Source organism: Sorex fumeus, unplaced genomic scaffold, assembly GCF_029834395.1.
Source record: "Sorex fumeus unplaced genomic scaffold, SorFum_2.1 ptg000128l, whole genome shotgun sequence".
Classification (NCBI taxonomy): Eukaryota; Metazoa; Chordata; class Mammalia; order Eulipotyphla; family Soricidae; genus Sorex; species Sorex fumeus.
The window spans coordinates 6,692,281-6,698,414 of record NW_026606185.1 but is presented as its reverse complement, the minus strand read 5'-3'; the positions used below and the strand labels follow the sequence as shown (position 1 = coordinate 6,698,414).

The following is a 6,134-nucleotide window of genomic DNA, read 5'->3' as shown; positions in this document are numbered from 1 at the left end:
TGATTTATTGTGAAATGTGTCAAATGAATGCAAGAGGCTGCTTATATGAAGAATGATGTGAGCTAGCTACTCGTTACTCTCATTCCTATGCAACTTTTATTCAAAACCATAATGTGTATTGCAATTAGAAAAAAACACAGAACATATTCTTTAAAAATGCCAGTATGCCATCTTATCAAAGAATCTAAGGCTTTGCTGAGAATGTTCTCTCTTTCTGGATTTTATCTAGAAGATATTGCATGATCTCCTCTATTTGATTGTGGCTAAATTTTAAAGTTATATTCCATAAAATATAAGACATACCTTATGCCACACCTATACCTACAGAACCAAAGTATTTATGATTGTCATTTTTATACCTTTTATACCTTTTATACCTTTTATATCTGCTATCAGAACAAATGTTGTCCCAACTTATGTGAATCCTAGAGTTATTAATGGTGGCAAACCTCTCTCCACTTTTAATCATATTAATCACAAATTAAATAACAAAGTTATCTAAATTGCCAAACACAATATTTAAATACTTCTTAGTCACCATGTTTTATTCCTAATAATACAATTATGTTCACCTAGAAAACCTTAAAAATCTAAACAATTTATGTCTGTTGGATCACATATATAATATATGTGATTGTATATATGTTATATATGTAATAAAGTAGCATTGTAGCACATTGTTCATTGATTTGCTAGAGTAGGCACCGGTAATGTCTCCATTGTAAGACTTGTTTTTACTGTTTTCGGCATATAGAATACGCCACAGGGAACTTGCCAGGCTTTGCTGTGCGGGCGGGATACTCGCAGTAGCTTGCCGGGCTCTATGAGAGAGATGGAGGAATCAAAACCGGGTTGGCCTCATGCAAGGCAAATGCCTACCCGCTGTGCTATCTATCTGCTGTGCTATCGCTCCAGCCCATATGTAATAAAGTACATACGTAAAATATATGTATGAAATGTTGAATTTATTCTAATTTGTTGACTAAAATAAACTTATTTTTATGACATCAGGAAGTAAAGAAAGTTCCTTCAATATTTAAAACATTTTACTAAGCTACTAGTTACAGACACACACTTCTCGTAGACTACTTTTCCTGTAAGAGGTATGAAGTGTTTATTAAGAAAAAGATAATTTATAATTTAAGAAAATGGCACTTTGTAAAATTATTGGGAAAATTGCAAATGAACAGAATGATTCTGTGAACTGTAGCCTTTGTTGTACTGAATGTAAGAACATAAAAAACTATTTTTGGCAAACACTCAACTGTTAAAATTTGTGCTATTTAAGTTAATATAATATGAACCTTTCAAATAAAGGTAAAGGAATTAAACTTTGGGGGTGGGGTGGACCATACATGGAAATGCTTAAAAGCTACTCTTGGCTCCGTGCTCAGGGGACCATGTTGGAAATCTAGCAGGGATCAGAAGCATGAAAAGCAAGAATCTTAACTCCTGTGTTTTCTTTATGGTCCACAGGTACTAGATTTGTAATTTAAAAAAAAAAAAACTCTCTTTCATTATCTGAGGATATAAGTTAGAAAAAAAGAATTATCCTAAAGGTGTCTAATGATAAATAAATTAATATTTAGTATGTATATGATAATCAGCACACTAAAGGGCAAATTGTAATGAATGTGCCAAAAATGTCAAGTATGATAATAAGAAAGGAACTAATAAAACTAATTAAAGTAATGAGAATTGAAAATGAGATCTCTATTGAATCATGAAAGTTAAAAATAATTATGTCTATGATATCTATGAACATTCTTAAGATAGGTATTTTTTGTTTGAGTCTAGCATATAGAGATTTGATGATTGATCACTGTCACTGTCACTGTCCTCACTGTCCTCCCGTTGTTCATTGATTTGTTCGAGCGGGCCCAGTAACACTGTGAAACTTGTTACTGTGTTTGGCGTATTGAATACGTCACGGGTAGCTTGCCAGGCTTGGCCATGAGTGTAGCTTGCCGGGTCTCTGAGAGGGGTGAAGGAATCAAACTCAGGTTGGCCGTGTTGGCCGTGTGCAGGGCAAATGCCCTACCAGCTATGCTATCGCTCCAGCCCTTGATGAATTGATGTGAATATTATATAGTAGGCAAAACCCTGCAAGTAGAAATTCATGTCATAGATAGCACGATGGAAAATGCTTGGACTATTAAAAAACAAAACAAAACAAAACAAAAAACTACTTTAACTTGGAAAATACTGAAAAAGCGAGGTGAGGAAATACCTCCTTCTAAGCCAACAGGGGAAATATGTGAATTGAAAATCAATATAGAGGAACTTTCTGTTGTATTTAGATAAAAGAGAATCCTGTGTCTTGTGATGTTTTGAAGCTTAGAAGAAAAGAGCCCCCATGAAAAAATTAAATAGGCTGCTTCACTCGTTACACATTTTCAATTGGGTTACATGTAAAATCAATTACTGTCTGATCCAGTAGCATAACGCTCTGCTGGATATCACATTAATGAGGTCGGAGCCCTCAGTCTAAAGAAAAACTAATTTGACAACAAAATATTAGAAAGAAAAAAATATGATTTTTTTCCTCTTTTTATCTATTTTTTGAGTCATTCCATCTAGTATCAGGGCCTGCCTTTGGTTTTGTGCTCTGGGATCATTCCTGGATGGCTCTTGGGGCCAGATGTCATGCTGGGATAGAATTTGAATGGCCTCAACCAAGGCAAGCACCTATTCTATCCACTGTACCATTGCACCAGAAAAAATGTAGATTTTTCTGTGTGTGTGTGTGTGTGTGTGTGTGTGTGTGTGTTCATATTGAGTTGCCCCAAGTAAATATTTTTCAAAATATTTCTTGTAACTTCACTAGTCATGATTTAAAGGCCGTTTTTGAACCAGTGAATCTGTGACAACATACAAATTATGTTCTTGTTAGCAGTTCTACTATGTATTCTTGATGAGTAAACAAAAGCATCAAGATCAAAGCTAACACTTTCCTAAGCCTATTATCTCTATAATACGCCAGTAGAGTGACAGAATTCCATGTTTTAATTTTATTTGTTTTCCAGGCTTCCCCAACCCTCACACCAGTTATAATGATTGGAAGCATTTGTCACTACACTTTGTCTCTAAAATGTAAAATTTGCTGAGAAAATGATTTGAGAAAATATTTGCAATTAACACATCAAATAAAGGATTGGTATCCAGGATTGGTATCAAGTACTCAAAAAGATGAACAATAAATAACTCCAAAATCCCCATTAAAAATGGGGAGAGGAAATGGAGAGGGACTTCTCTAAGACTAACAGATGGCCACAGGCACATGGGAAAATGCTCATCATCACTTATTATTAGGGAAATTTAAATCAAGAGAACAATGATATACCATTTCTCTTACCAGTGAGAAAAACACGTACGGAAAATACTGGGGAAAATTTGTATTGAGCTGTGATGAAAAAGAAACTCTTATCCACTGCTGGTGGGAATTTTGGCTGGAAAACAGTATGAAGTGTTATCAGTCTTAAACTTGAGCTGCCCTATAGATCAGCAATTCCACTTTGAGGTATCTTCTCTACTTAATGTTCTTCCTTAAGAATCTGCAGTGCTCCCAGAAACTGTTCTCTGTCTTGTGTCTCTCCGTAACTCTGTGTTTTTTTCCTTTGTTTATGCCTAGCACTCTATGCCCCCAAGCACACAAATTGTAGCTGTAAACTTCAGTTAGAGAAGTGAAGTTAAATCCCCAGGGTTTTACAACTTAACCATTTCTATCATTATTTTGAGAGTGATGATATGACATGTTACTTCCGATAACCAACTGAATTTGCATTCAGAGTAAAGCAAGAGCTAATGCAAAAATATATAGAGTTCTTGATATCAATAACAAGAAGTTCACTGGAAATGAAGACTAAAGGACACTTTGAACTGATGTGACATCCATGTCTAATTTCTGAACCAGAATTGTTAAAATGTAGTTTATTCCATAGTTATTTGTCATGTCATTTTTATGTTCAAGTCTTGCAATGTTGCATCAAAGGCTACTGAATAATAACATTTGTATAATTTGTTAGAGACCAGTTTCTTAAGAATCAAGGGGATGATGCTGTAAGGGCATAATCAACACCATAACAGGTGGCAGAAATCAGCAAAATCAGCTGGGCCTCAGGTTCAGTTCTCGGAGATGATACAGTAATTATTTTCCCAGCAATAAGACAATGTGTAACTAACCAACCTAAACCTACCTGGAAAGTTCTTGGGTACAACAAGTGGGCTTAATCAATCACTATGCCTCAGAATGCCCCAGAAATTGCCTTTTGTTAACCCTAAAAGAATAAGTAGCTTATGTAAGCATGAACTGTCACTTGAAAATGTTGCTTAACTATTACCTGACCACTGTTATCCTAGACACTTGCCAAAACCCCTTTGCTTGGTAACTTGGTAAGGTTTTTTCTGAAACAATAAGGCATGTACTGCGTATGTAATCAAATCCTACATAAACTGCTTGCTGCCTGAATTTGGGGTCGCTATCAAAAGACCACTCTTTGGGTGAGATAGTTAACCCCAGTATACTGCTTTTGCAATATCGAGTTCATGTCTCTGTCCATCTCACCGCTTGGGACTTAACAACACAAGAACCAGGCACTGTAAGAACAATTTCCTTTATTTTATTAAAAATAAAATTATTTTAGGGGCTGGAGTGATAGCACAGCGAGTAAGGCGTTTTCCTTGCACACAGGCAACCTGGGTTCGAATCCCAGCGTCCCATATGGTCCCTTGAGCACCAACAGGAGTATTTCCTGAGTGCAGAGACAGGAGTAACCCCTGTGCATTGCCAGGTGTGATGCAATAAAATAAAATAAAATAAAATAAACTGTCACTGTCCTCCTGTTGTTCATCAATTTTCTGTAGCAGGCCCAGTAATGTCTCCATTGTGACAATTGTTACTGTGTTTGGCATATCGAATATGCCATGGGTAGCTTGTCAGGCTTTGCCATGTGGGCAAGATACTCTCAATAGCTTGCTGGGCTCTCCAAGAAGGGTGCAGGAATTGAACGCGGGTCGGCCATGTTGGTGGTGTGCAAGGCAAACGCCCTACAGCTGTGTTATCACTCCAGCCCAGTAAAATAAAATAAAAATAAAAATATTTTAAACTCAACATTTTAGAGGCAAAAAACCACAATTCACATGTAATGCAAGTGTTTTGTGAACCTGAGACTATACGTTTGGGTTAATAACATAGAATAAATGATAAATTACCTCAGATATATGCATCTAAATTGCTGACTCAGTTTTATCCTGTTCTCTATACCAAATTTTAATGGATAAAAATACTTTTCATACTTTAACATGAGTATTTTAGCATTTTATTCTTTTTTATTACAAGTGGATTAGTTTTAATTTATTGATTTTATGGCATTTTCTTAGTAAATAGATATTATTTCATTTTTAAAAGGGAGTTAATTCTAAGTGACTGCTATTTGAAAGAAATGATAGTTTATTTTCTGGAGAGCTGAAAATATCTATTTTTAATCCATAAATAAATTTTAAGTGGTTTATAAAAATAGACTTATGATCCAAATTATGGCTATAAATTTAAGATCATTTAAAACATCAATATATTTTTTAAATTACCACCAGAGATTTGGCATTTTTGCAGTTTTAGTCAAATGTACATTTGTCTGCCTTTGAAACATCTTAAAATATGTGACATAGTATTTCAAAGAGTTGAATGTTTTGTAATTCTAGAATGTAGGTAAAAGCTAAATTGTGATACATCTCTTCATGCATGGAAGTATTTATCTATCTTAAACTGACCATTCTGTACATTTAAAAGCCCTAATGAACAAGTAAAGAATGGTTATTTCTTCTCAAAATGTTTCCAGAACACTTTTTGATAACTCTTACAAGAACCATCAGGTATTAAACTGATAAGAACAGATACTACACTTGATCTTAGCCAAAAGGCCGAGAAGAAATTTTTGTGCTTGGGTTTCTGTTATACAATGATTGAGTAAACATCCCTCTACCAGTGCCCCTCCCACCCCCCATCCCGGTCCCCCCATCCCACCCTGCCTCTGTGGCAGGGCATTCCCTTTTGTTCTCTCTCATTTTGGGTGCTACAGTTTGCAAATGAGGCATTGGGGCTGGAGCGATAGCATAGCAGTAGGGTGTTTGCCTTG

At 35.5% G+C, this 6,134-nt stretch overlaps 1 pseudogene; it reads right to left on the bottom strand.

Moving 5' to 3' along the window:
• Positions 1 to 5,824: 5,824 nt before the first annotated feature.
• Positions 5,825 to 5,931, bottom strand: LOC130045616 (uncharacterized; annotated as a pseudogene).
• Between the last annotated feature and the right edge of the window lie 203 nt (positions 5,932 to 6,134).